The sequence below is a fragment of the Symphalangus syndactylus genome, chromosome 14 (genome assembly GCF_028878055.3).
Source record: "Symphalangus syndactylus isolate Jambi chromosome 14, NHGRI_mSymSyn1-v2.1_pri, whole genome shotgun sequence".
NCBI lineage: Eukaryota > Metazoa > Chordata > Mammalia > Primates > Hylobatidae > Symphalangus > Symphalangus syndactylus.
The window spans coordinates 65,593,057-65,606,546 of NC_072436.2; positions in this window are offsets into that span (position 1 = coordinate 65,593,057).

Here is a 13,490-nt window from a genome sequence, read left to right on the forward strand (position 1 = left end):
AAAGAACAGGAGGGAATGAGGCGGGTCTTACGTTACCTGCTCCTGCTGCCCTTAAGATTCCCTTTTGGGAAACCCTGTACAGAATTAGGGAAGAAACACCTTGGGGAGGAATGATTTCTAAGACACCTGCTCCAGCCATTATTGCTGGCAACAAACCATCACAAAACTGAGCTGTGTCAAACGATCCTTTTATGATGCTCATGGGCTCTGTGGGTCTGGCAGGAAGACAGGCACAAGGGATTGGTCTGTCAGCCCCACCATAGCTGGGGCCCCAGCTGGGGAGCCTTGGCAGCCAAGGGTGACTTGCTGTGGCCTCAACTCACATATGTGGCACCTAGGACCTCAGCTGGGCGGTTGGCTGGAACCCACAACTGGGGCATCTCCACGTGATTTCCTGCGAGAGTTAGTCTGGGCCTCCTCACACCATGGCTGCCAGGTTCCAAGAGAGAGTGTTCACCGGGTTCCAACAGAGCCCAGTGGAATACGCTGTTATCACTTTTTTTTTTTTTATTTTGGTTAAAAAAACTCATAGCGGTTGGGTGCGGTCGCTCATGCTTGTAATCCCAGCATTTTGGGAGGCCGAGAGGGGCAGATCATCTGAGGTCAGGAGTTTGAGACCATCCTGGCCAACAGGGGGAAGCCCCGTCTCTACTAGAAATACAAAAATTAGCTGGGCGTGGTGGTGCGTGCCTGTAATCCCAGATACTCACGAGGCTGAGGCAGGAGAATCACTGGAACCGGGGAGGCGGAGGTTGCAGTGAGCCGAGATCACACCACTGCACTCCAGCCTGGGCAACAGAGTGAGGCTCTGTCTCAAAACAAACCAACAAAAAACACATAGCATAAATTTCTTCTATTCCATAGATTGCCACTGGGCATATATGCATTCATCAGTGGCTGCAGCTGAGCTGGTGTGGGTGAGATGGATCCCACACTGTTGAGCCCAAGCATAGCATCCCTACCTATCAGGATGATCATTCTAATCACGGGCCACTGTCATCCCTGAGGAGGTGGTGGTGAGAGCCTGGCTGCATCCACAGGACAAGCCGTCCTGTCTGCCTGCTGCTCCGTGCCTCCCTGCAGAGGACATTCTGCGGGGCATTATGTCAGACACGAAGATCCACACGTGTGTGCCCACTCCATAGATCCAGCTCCGTGCCTCTTCCCCAGAGTTCCTTGTCTGTGGCCTTCCAGGGTTACTCCCTCAGGTGGGTTCATAAAGAAGTTTGGCAGGTAAAATACTGGACAGCCAGTCGCTCCCTCAAGTAGTTTTGCCAGATAAAACCTGGGACACTAGTAAAATCTGAATTTCAGATAAGCAATAATTTTTTTTAAGTATAAGTGTGTCTCATACTCTATTTGGGACATATTTATACTAAAAAGTCATTTGTTTATTGGAAAATTTAACTGGGTGTGTTAATTTTATTTGCTAAATTTGGGACTGCCACACTCAAGGCCCCTATCAGCCAGGCAAGCCAGATGCCACTGCTCCGGAATCCATGCCTATGCACATCTCAGGACACACCCTCTACAGTGAGATGATAGCCAGGCTTAGTGCTCCCAACTCTACCCACCAGAAGGATTTCCCTTGACCACTGTCCTTCCGGGCCACTGCTGAATGGGGCTGTAGTGAGCAGCAGCCCATTTTCAGCCAGCACCAACAGAGTGCACAGCTGTGAACTAGCCCAGCTGGTCATAAAGAGCTCCCCGTCCCTACCATGAGGCCATAGATGTGTGTCAGGGGAGAGGTATTGGTGCAACGGAGCTGGACAACATCGGATTCTGGGTCATCTATTCATGAATTTACTGAAGCTCTCTGAGTTGCTTTGAGATTGGTCTGTCTGCCCACCATGGGGCAGTCCTAAACCCAAATGTACCATTTCCCAAATATTTGACTAACTGTTCTACACTCACCTGAATTTAATACCCAGCTCATGAAGGTCATCTTTGGCCACAGAGTCATTTAATGCCCCATGGCCAGGTGCTTAGTCTGTACCTGGGCCCAGTAAAACATCAGAAGTAGTTATCTGCTAGACATGCTGGTCCTCCTGTCTTCGGGCTCTGCCGCAACTCTCCTATCTGCACTTTCCAGATATCTACACAGCATCCTTGTCTGCCACGCTGTCTCTAAAACTCTCAGATCAGGGTTCCATAACCTGAGTGGTAACAGTTGCTTCCATCGCAGTCTAGTTTTACTGTAGGCTGTGTTCTTGCTCTGGGCTCCCCTTGAAACTAGTAGTTATTCAGTTAACCCCTAAATGAATTAGAACGGTATTCTCAAGTGCACGGGAATAGATGTTGCCTCCAAAAGTTAGCATCCTGCCAAGCTTCTTTCTTAGTGGTCAGGGCTACAAGGTGAAACCAGTTCTCTCTTGCCCATAATAAATCTCTCTCGGCCAGGCGTGGTGGCTCACGCTTGTAATCCCAGCACTTTGGGAGGCGGAGGTGGGCGGATCACGAGGTCAGGAGATCGAGACCACGGTGAAACCCCGTCTCTACTAAAAATACAAAAAATTAGCCAGGCGTGGTGGCGGGCGCCTGTAGTCCCAGCTACTCGGAGAGGCTGAGGCAGGAGAATGGCGTGAACCTGGGAGGCGGAGCTTGCAGTGAGCCGAGATTGCACCACTGCACTCCAGCCTGGGCGACAGAGCGAGACTCCGTCTCAAATAAATAAATAAATAAATAAATAAATAAAAATAAAAAATAAATAAATATCTCTCTCTGTCTCTCTGTCTCTCTCTCTCTTCCTCCCACCCTTGGTTTGCCAGCTAGACCTCATTTTCACACTTCAAAACTTAGAGTTTTATCTGGTAACCCTGGTAACCAACTTCTTGGAGAATGATTTGGGAATTCCGATGACTAGTTTTTTAATTCCAGAAAATAAAACCCAACTCTGTCCTTGGGTATAATTTCTAATCTTCTCTTTCTCTTTCTCATGTGTGGTCATGTGTTTGGACTGTAAACTCATCTGGTGGGAACTGTACTTACATTTCTGTTTTATCTGATGATGAGGGTGTGACGAGACACCCATTAAGGTCCTTCTCAAGTCTTCAGGGACCTGCTGAGCCTAGGATGGGTGACTTGGGCTTTGCTGCTTGCCAACAGGGGCTTCATAATGGTGCCCATCCAGGAAAGTAAACACACATGTAATGAGGAGGGCTATATCCCCTCCCTGTGCCTTCTTGAGGTAAATACTGCATTGCCTACCAGTTGTTGTTTAGACTTTGATGAAGCAACGGTAGAGAAGAGTATGAAGGCAAAGATTGGTCTGTTCAATACTCATTCAAAATGTCAGTCATGAGACTGGGTGGCCAGAAGGCAAGATTGTCAAGGCCTGGTGCCTTCCTTCTATGCAGGCACCTTCCCCACCCACCAGCAGCATGGATCCTGCTCCTTGGTTTGCCACCCTTGGTGTTCTCACCCAGCAACAGTGCTGATAGAGAGCACATTTGTATGCATGGTCATATATGTAGGTATATTTAACTTTTAATATCTAATACTTTCCTTTGGCAGGAAGGAACAATAGGATATTAATAAATATTAATGAAGTAATTATTTATTAATAATAAATAATTCCCCCTTTTAAAAATTCCAGGGATATCTTGAGATTCCAGGACAGCTCAACAAATATGAATCCCAGAGGAAGTAAAAATTGCTTCATTTCAATAAAAATGGTCCCCAAAAGCTACCTGCCATCTCTATGATTCTTAAAATTCTGTCAAATCCTAACCTATTATTGCCATTTTACAGGAATTTGCTGGGTTTTTTCCTTTGGCTTAGTTTTTAATGCACTGTTTTATTGATAATCATGTTGTAAATAAATATTAGCTTACATGGGAAGTCATTCACAGCAAATTGTTAGGAGAAAAAAAGCAGATTACAAAACAAAATGAGCTCAAGTTTATCTTCAAAACACACATATACATTTAAAATGTAGGAGAAGATAGGCTGGGTGCAGTGACTCACGCCTGTAATCTCAGCACTTTGGGAGGCTGAGGTGGGTGGATGGCTTGAGGCCAGGAGTTCCAGATCAGCCTGGCCAACATGGTGAAACCCAGTCTCCACTAAAAATACAAAAATTAGCCAGGTGTGGTGGTGCATGCCTGTAATCCCAGCTACTTGGGAGGCTGAAGCAGGAGAATTGCTTGAACCTGGGAGGCGGAGGTTGCAGTGAACCAAGATTGTGCCACTGTCCTCCAGCCTGGGCAACAGAGTGAGACTCTGTCTCAAAAAAAAATTAAAATTAAAAAATTAGAAGTAAATAAATGAATATTAATGGCCAAAATTGAGTCCCATGGCCACCTGAAGACCAGCCACTGGCCAAGGAGAACGTGATGATCATGACTAGTTCCACCCAGTGACATTTCATCTCCCAGGGCTGGAATGGAAGCTGGGTAGGGCATGAGTAGGGAATGGATGATATTTGACTACAAAGTGTTTTTTTTTTTTGTTTGTTTTGTTTTTGCCAGAAACGTCCCCATGGCACTACAGATCATTTAAATCCCTGTCTTCCAGCTGCAGCAGCTAGGTGTTATCAGCACCACGCATGGCTGATTCTTTGGGAATAATGGCTGAACGCCGGTCATTAGGATGAAGGATGGATGGCCACGTTGTTGGCAGACTGAAGGGCCAGATGCAGCTTCAGACGCATGGAGGGTTCTGGAAAGGGAGAGACTTTGTAAGCCCAGTGTCCAGAAAAGACGTTCAGGAGGCAGGGAATAGGACCTTGAAGGATGCACCCCTCTCTCTAGTTTTATTAGTTTTTCTCATAGATTTATTTATCCTTATGAAATAATTTCCTTCACTTATATGCATTCTCTCTGGATTTGATTAACTTTTTAGAGGTTTTGTCATGGGGGGTTGAACCCATTTGGATCTAAACTTGAGCTTTTGGAGGATTTTGTTTTGTCATCTGTGTGGCTTTAGCTCCTTAAATTGAGCTGTGCCAATCCTGGGATCTGTTCCCCCTGCATCCTGCCATCTGGTGTGATCTCTCTTTTCCTCAGACAATAATCCTGCAATTGTTTCCTTTCTGATCCCCTGACTAAGGCTGTTTTAAGAGCTGCTTTTCTTCCACATTTGCTCTTTCTTACGCCTCTTCTGCAGGAGGCTGAGCTGGCTGGGTTCCTTGACATGGCCCACATCATTCAGACCAGACTCAGTGGCATCTGCTTGTGGCTGAATGGATGGAGGGTGAACAGGTGTCTCAGCTGGGAAATTAATCCTTGGCTAACGCCAGTGAGCCTTGTCAGTCATGCAACATTTCATTTTACCCACAAGATTAAAAAGCTTCATGAGCCAAACACCGTTTCTTATACCCTTCATATCCTCACAGCACCTGATAACATGGCCTCACATGGAGCAGGGGTTCCATAAATATTTATTAGTATCCTAATCTTTCATCACTAAGGTAGTGTTAACACCGATGATGAGCTTGTGAGTCAGGTTGCATATGACACAAAATGAGAGCTGAAATGCAAAAAGTGCAGGAAAAAAAATGCAACCACATGACTTCTGTTTACCCTAACTTATCTCTGATTTTCTTTTCTGCACTGCTGGCTAATTGGGAACCATGCACATGAACAACTCTCAAGATGTGTGAACAACAAACATAAGAAGAAAAAACAGAAAGCAGACTGAGGAAGTGAACAGGAATCGCTCCCTTAACTCTGTTTCCTGGGTGTCTCAGGAGCACCAGACCTGGCCTGATACTGCACATATGCACCCTCCCATCCCCCGGATAGCACTGAGATGGGAGGGGCGTGACTCCCATTTTATTGCTGAGATACTCAAGTATGAGGTGGTTGAATTACTCACCCAAGGTCACGGAGCTGGCTGTTGGCAGATGTGGGCCTGTTCTCTGATCTGTCCCTTAGGGGACACAGTTCAGGCCAGTGCTCTCTGCAGCCCAAGATGGAACGATGAGAAGCTGCCCTGTGGCTGATTATCATGCCTGGCTTGTGGCCTCTTTTCGTTGTTGCCCAGTGTAACTCTGCATATTTAGTCCATTTCCACTGATTCACACTACAAGAAAAGCCAACTTCCACCTAGGAAACTAGTGTCTTAGTCCATTCCAGCTGCTATAACAAAATACCATAAACTGGGTGGCTTATAAACAGCAGAAATTTATTGCTCACAGTTCTAGATGCTGGGAAGTCCAAGCTCAAGGTGCCAACACATTCTGTGGTGTCTGGTGGGCGCCCGCCTCCCGATTCACATGTGATGTCCCCTCACTCTGTTCTCACATGGCAGAAGGGGCAATGAGCTCCCTTGGGCCTCTTTGATAAGGGCACTAATCCCATTCATGAGGGCTCCACCCTTGTGACCTAATCACCTCCTAAAGGCCTCACCTCCTAATACCATCACATTGGGGATTAGGATTTCAACATATGAACTTTTGGGGGACCCAAACTTTCAAACCATAGCAACTAGCTTAACTCTAACATGCAGGCCTGGGGCCAACTTGGAGCACTTGCCCCACAGCTGGCTTTTCTCTCACCTGGCTTCTAGGGTGACATCTAGTTAGAGGCTTGGTGGTCACTATAGGGTCATAAGCTTGTCTGCCGAGAAGTTTTTAATAGATGCCCCTGAATTTTCCTTGCAGGAAAAAGGAAGCTCCTCTGTTTCCTAGCCTGGGGATGGCTCTTCCCACGCTTTTTCTCTCCCCGCAGTTAAAGCAATCTCTGGCAAGGCCATTACATAAGCAGTGTCCCTTGCCAGCTGTCACCAAGGCCACTGGAAAAATCAAGACATATGTAAGCCAGCAATGGCTCACCAGAGGCTGGACAGCCCCGCATGCTCATTACCCCCTGCTTGGAGCTGGGTTTGAGCCCTCTCATGACTGCCAGCCCTGGATTTTTCCAAAACATGAAAAACCACAATGATAGGCATTTGCTGCAGATTTTTTTCTTTTTCTCTTTTTTTTTTTTTTTTTTTTTTTTGAGTTGGAGTCTCACTCTGTCTCCCAGTCTGTAGCAAAGTGGCGCGTTCTCGACTCACTGCAACCTCTGCCTCCTGGGTTCAAGCAATTCTCCTATCTCAGCCTCCCGAGTAGCTGGGATTACAGGTGCACGGCCCCACACCCAGCTAATTTTTGTATTTTTAGTCAAGATGGGGTTTCGCCATGTTGGCCAGGCTGGTCTTGAACTCCTGACCCCAAGTGATCCGCCCGCCTCAGCCTCCCAAAGTGCTGGGATTACAGGCGTGAGCCATTGTGCCCCGCGAACTGCAGATTTAAAACCAATTAAGACAATGGGGAGGTAGAACACAGGCTAGAAACATTATCCTGAAAGCCATCTGTCCCTTTTGGTTCCTGATTTCTTCCTGAGGTCAAGGTCATGTACTTGTTCCTATTTCCATATCCCACCTTGTATGAGTCCATTGTGTGTTGCTATAAAGGAACACCTGAGGCTGGGTAATTTATAGGAAAAGAGGTTTATTTGGCTTGTGGTTCTGCAGGCTGTACAGGAAGTATGGCATCAGTATCTGCTTCTGGTGAGGCCTCAAGAAGTTTCCACTCTGGCCAGCCATGGTGGTTCACGCCTGTAATCCCAGCACTTCGGGAGGACGAAGCAGGCAGATCACTTGTGGTCAGGGGTTCAAGACCAGCCTGGCCAACATAGTGAAATCCTGCCTCTACTAAAAATACAAAAATTAGCCGAGCATGGTGGCACACACCTATAGTCCCAACTACTCGGGAGGCTGAGGCACAAGAATTATTTGAACCCAGGAGGCGGAGTTTGCAGTGAGCCGAGATTGTGCCATTGTATTCCAGCCTGGGCAACAGGGCGAGACTCTCTCTCAAAAAAAAAGAAGGTTCTGCTTGTGGCAGATGGTGAAGGGAGAGTGGGTGCACCACATGCGAGAGAGGGAGCAAGAGAGAGGAGAGAGTTCTCCGATTCTAACGGCCAGCTCCCATGTGAATTAATTGAGCAAGAACTCACTCATTGCTGTGAGGAGGGCCACTCATGAGGGATCTGCCCCATGACCCAAACACTTCCCACCAGGCCCCATCTTCAACACTGGGGGTCACATTTCAACATGAGAGTTGGAGGGGAAAAATATGCAAATGATATCTCCCTTCTCCCACCACCAGCTGCATGACCGTGAGTGAGTCATTTGGCCTCCCTGGGCCTCTGCGTCCTCACTTGAAAAATGAATGAAACCATCGCCAGGGTCCCCTTCATTCTGAAGCTCAGTTTGTTCTAGTGTGGACTGGCCTGGAGCACCCCTTCCTCCCCTCTGTCTATCAGATCCTGCAAGACCTGGGCATGAAGCCGGTGCCCACACCTGGCTTGCGGATGGCCAGGGGTATTTCCTCGCAGCTCTTAGGTGAGGGACCACACCGTTTGTTGGAGCCAGAAGTGAGTATGTGACCCCTAGATTCATTCTACCAGGTGTTAGGTGGCCACAGGGCTTCCCATACCAGGTCCCCAAATTCTAACTGGTTTATTTACAGAGCCCTTTGTCTACATCATCTCACTTGCAGCCTCCTCATGAAAGCAGCAAAATCCCCAGTGCGAGGATTCCTGATCTGCAGATGAGGGAGCTGGTTGGGTGGGAGGGAGAAGTGACTGAGGACAGCAGTGTCATAGATTATGACCACTGCGTCCTCCACCTGACCCACTTAAAGAAGGGAAAGGAGGAGGGATCGGGGAGGGTTCACTCTGCATCGCCCGCACACCGATGCCACGATTCACCCTTCCAGGTCAGCACCTGCATGAGCCAACACTACTGGGAGGTAGCAGAGCTGCCATCCAACCTTCCTGGCTGGCTGCACTCTTCCTTCAGCCCTCCAGCCCCCAGCGTGCTCCGTCCCACACAGAGAAAGCTAGCAGGAAGGAGGGCAGTCAGGTCCCTGTAGATGACAAGATGAGTAAGCTGTATCTAAGAACTCGGCGGCTCAGGGTTCAGAAAGAGTCGAGGTGCGAGCCTTCAAGAGAAAGGCTCAACGTCAGTTTCCCCCTCTGGCAGGTAGGGTAATGGATATTTCAGAGCTTCATAAGAAGGAGGCAAATCTACGCAAAATGCCCAGCACAAGGTTGGTCAATAAACAACCGTAATACTCTCTGTGCTCCCTGTGACTATCAGGCTGGGACCTCACAAGCCACACCACACTTTGAGGCAGCAAAAATCCCAGCCTCTTTGGCATTCCAGTTGCATAATCTTTTTGTTGTTGTTGTTGTTGTTGTTGTTGTTGTTGTTGTTGTTTGAGTCAGGGTCTCGCTCTGTTGCCCAGGCTGGAATGAAGTGGTGCCATCATAGCTCACTGCAGCCCCCAACTCCTGGGCTCAAGCAATCCTCCTGCCTTGGTCCCTCAAATAGCTGGGGACTATAGGCAACACCATGCCTGTCTAATTGTTTTTAGCCAGAGATGGAGTCTCACTCCATCACCCAGGGTGGAGTGCAGTGGCACAATCTCAGCTCATTGCAGCCTCTGCTACCTGGGTACAAGCGACTCTCCTGCCTGGCTAATTTTTTATTTACAATTTTGAAACTGGAGTTAAGAGTCAAAAGATGTACAATAAATCTAGTAAAGTGAAACCCAAAACAACTTCTAGAAAAGGGGAAGAGTCAGGCCAGGTGCAGTGGCTCACGCCTGTAATCCCAGCACTTCGAAAGGCCGAGGTGGGTGGATCACCTGAGGTCAGGAGTTTGAGACCAGCCTGGCCAACATGGCAAAACCCCATCTCTACTAAAAACACAAAAAAATTAGCTGGGCATTGTGTCGGGTGCTGGTAATCCCAACTACTCGGGAGGCTGAGGCAGGAGAATCGCTTGAACTCAGGAGGTGGAGGTTGCAGTGAGCTGAGACTGTGCCATTGCACTCCAGCCTAGGCAACAAGAGTGAAACTCTGTCTCAAAAAAAAAAAAAAAAAAAAAAGCTGGGGGGAAGAGTGACAAAAACAAAAAGATGACCATGAGAAGAAGGGTATTTTTCTTAAAAAAAGGATCAACAGAAGGGGTTAAGATTGAGGCTTTTGGGGAGCAGCTGGTAAACAGAAAAAGAAATTGGCTAACAAATAATTCGGATGAAAATTACTTAGTAAAGAGATAGGAAAAAATATGGCGTCAGAACAATAATGAACCATTTTTGATAAAAGCTAGTTCCTGGAATGGATTGCCTCTCATTTGTATTATATCAAAAGCTGTTTGGTAATTTAAGGGCAGCTGGTGAAGGTCTGATGAAAGATCACAAACAGAAGGACTAAAAGAAGAGACTCAAGGAGAACATTCAGTCTGAAAAAAATACAGTTGGATTTGTATGCTGAAATGCCCCCAAAACAAATGATTCTGAGAAATGAGGCCGGGCGCGGTGGCTCACGCTTGTAATCCCAGCACTTTGGGAGGCCGAGGCAGGCGGATCACAAGGTCAGGAGATCGAGACCACGGTGAAACCCCGTCTCTACTAAAAATACAAAAAATTAGCCGGGCGTGGTGGCGGGCGCCTGTAGTCCCAGCTACTCGGAGAGGCTGAGGCAAGAGAATGGCGTGAACCCGGGAGGCAGAGCTTGCAGTGAGCCGAGATTGCGCCACTGCACTCCAGCCTGGGCGACAGAGCGAGACTCCATCTCAAAAAAAAAAAAAAAAAGAGAAATGAAACCACTAACAGAAATGAGTTGAGAAAATGAACATAATGGAGTATCTCAGAGTAAGGGGAGGACGGCTGCAAAGAATAAAAAGGAGAGATTCAAGCAGAGCCCAGAGAGAGAAGAAAGACAATCAGCAGGGTGGACCGAGCAAAGGGCTTTTGTCTGAGGTTTATGCAATGAATTGTGGCTTCAGTGAGCTGAGTCCTGGTATACATTGCACTACATTTGGCCAGAACAATGATTGCCGCCTTTTTTTTTTTAACTCACAAAAATCAAAGTATCGTGTAGCTTTTTCCACCTGCCTGAGGCTCCAGGTTATGAAAAGAAAAGGATGAATCATAAGTAAGAATATAGCTTTGATGAAAAAGCCCTCTATCATATGATGACATGATCGGTTTAACAAGACCCATGGTGTTTGTCTGACGGAGACGTGACTATTTTTGGACTTCACGTAGCAGAATTCTTGTATCACAAGAATATTCATAGATATGTGCAATACGGGTCCACTTTGAGCATCTGAAAGTTCAATTCTGGGTGCAGTCTGGTTTTTGTATGTGTTCTTGTAGTAGCAGTTCATTGCATAAGGAATAATTACTCCGGGGTTTTTTGAAAAAAAAAAAAAAAATTAAGTAGCTGTAGTAGCTAAAACATAGATGCTTACTATGTGCCAGGCACTGTTTGAAGCTCTTGACATACATTCACTCTTGTAACTGTTTCAGCAGCCCCATTAAGTAGGTACTGTATGATTCCATTTTGCAGATGAGGAGACCCAGGCTCAGGGAGGTTAAATAACTTGCCCAACGTCATAGAGCCAGAGAGGAGCAGAGCACGGATTCTATGTGCCAAACCCCCTTGCACCCACCCGTCTATTTGGCCATTGTTCATATTTATCCTATCTGCTTCAAGTTATCTCATATACAAGAGGTAAAACACCATGTAGAAAGTTGCTGTGCCTGTTATTTTCCCAGTCCTTGCTTCATCCCCTGTCCCATCCATGTGGGGTGTAACCTCCAGTTCCTTTTTCAAATACATTTGCACAGATGTCATATTTATGGACAATAGAGAATGTTATTTTTCATGTTTCAACATTTACATAAGTGGTAATATACTCTATATCCGGCCGGGTGCGGTGGCTCACGCCTGTAATCCCAGCACTTTGGGAGGCCGAGGCGGGCGGATCACGAGGTCAGGAGATCGAGACCATCCTGGCTAACACGGTGAAGCCTCGTCTCTACTAAAAATACAAAAAAAATTAGCCGGGCACGGTGGCGGGTGCCTGTAGTCCCAGCTACTCAGGAGGCTGAGGGAGGAGAATGGCGTGAACCTGGGAGGCAGAGCTTGCAGCGAGCCGAGATAGTGCCATTGCACTCCAGCCTGGGCAACAGTGCAAGACTCCGCCTCAAAAAAAACAAAAGAAAAAAAATATATGCTCTATATCCATTGTACAACTCGCTTTTTCCTCCATTTCCACCATTATGATGTGAGTGTCATCTATGTTGATATGAATCCATTTCTCTGCACCATCCAGTTCTGTAGTTGCTGGCCACATTTGGATGCTGAGCAGTGATATGTGACTAGCTGGAATTGAGATATACCATGAGTGTAAAACACACACCCGGTTTCAAAGACAGTAGGAAAAACAGTAAAAGATCCTATTAATAATTTTAATATTGATTACATGTTGAAATTATAATATTTTGGATGTATTGGGTTAAATAAAATGTATCATTAAAATTAGCTTCACCTATGTTTTCTCTTTTTTTTTTTTTTTGAGACGGAGTCTCACTCTATCGCGCAGGCTGGAGTGCAGTGGTGTGATCTCAGCTCACTGCAGCCTCCACTTCCCAGCTTCAAGCAATCCTCCTGCCTCAGCCTCCCAAGTAGCTGGGACTACAAGTGTGCGCCACCACGCCCGACTAATTTTTGTATTTTTAGTAGAGACGGGGTTTCACAATGTTGGCCAGGCTAACCTCAAGTGATCCACCTGCTTTGGCATCCCAAAGTGCTGAGATTACAGACATAAGCCATGACACCTGACCTGTTTTCTTATTTTTTAATATGGCTGCTAGAAAACTGAACACCGCCTCTGCGGCTTGCATGTTTGGCTTACATTTTTATCAAAGGGCAGTGATGTGGATCATTCCTCTTAGCTGCTGTCTGTCTGGGTTTTGTTAATTGGTGAAGTAATAAGCCCTAAATCTGAATAGTAAGAAGAATTACTATTTACTGTGCACAGATACTTACTCTAAGTGCTTTACAAGTAATGGCCCATTCAGTCTTGCGAGGTAGCATGGCTGCACGAAGTGAGGCTAAGCAATTGCCCAGTCACGAAGCTCCAAGGAGGCTGAGTTGAGGCTGAAGTCAGGCTGCTGGCTCCAAAGCCTGACCTTGTAACCGCTAACCGGACAAGGCCCCATGAGAAACGGCATAAATTCACCTAAGAAAGCACTGACCTTAGAGCTTCCCTTGTGGTGGGGTGAAGTTTCCTTCACCACAATACATTCTCCTTACATATCAATGGAGCATCTGTCTTTCCTGACTTTTAACAGAGCAGGTTATAAACAGACACACATTTGTTGCGGCAATTTCAGCTTTAATGAAACCAGCACAGGCAGTATTTTTCTGACATCCGCTTGCAACATTATGAAGTCAGCTTTACTCTTCGCCACTAATTATATTAACTATTTTTAGGGCAAACTGTCAATGCACCATACTGGTTCATGCTTCCTAGGTTTTCAACTTGTTTTCTTTAGCTATATCTATTTATACCTCAAGTGTTTTTTTCTTTTAAGAGGTGTCCTCATTTTTCTGACAACGCTATAGTTGTGGCTCATAATTAAGTTATAAAACACGCTGGGAGGGCAAAGATGACGTGTGATTGCCATGGGGATATTATTG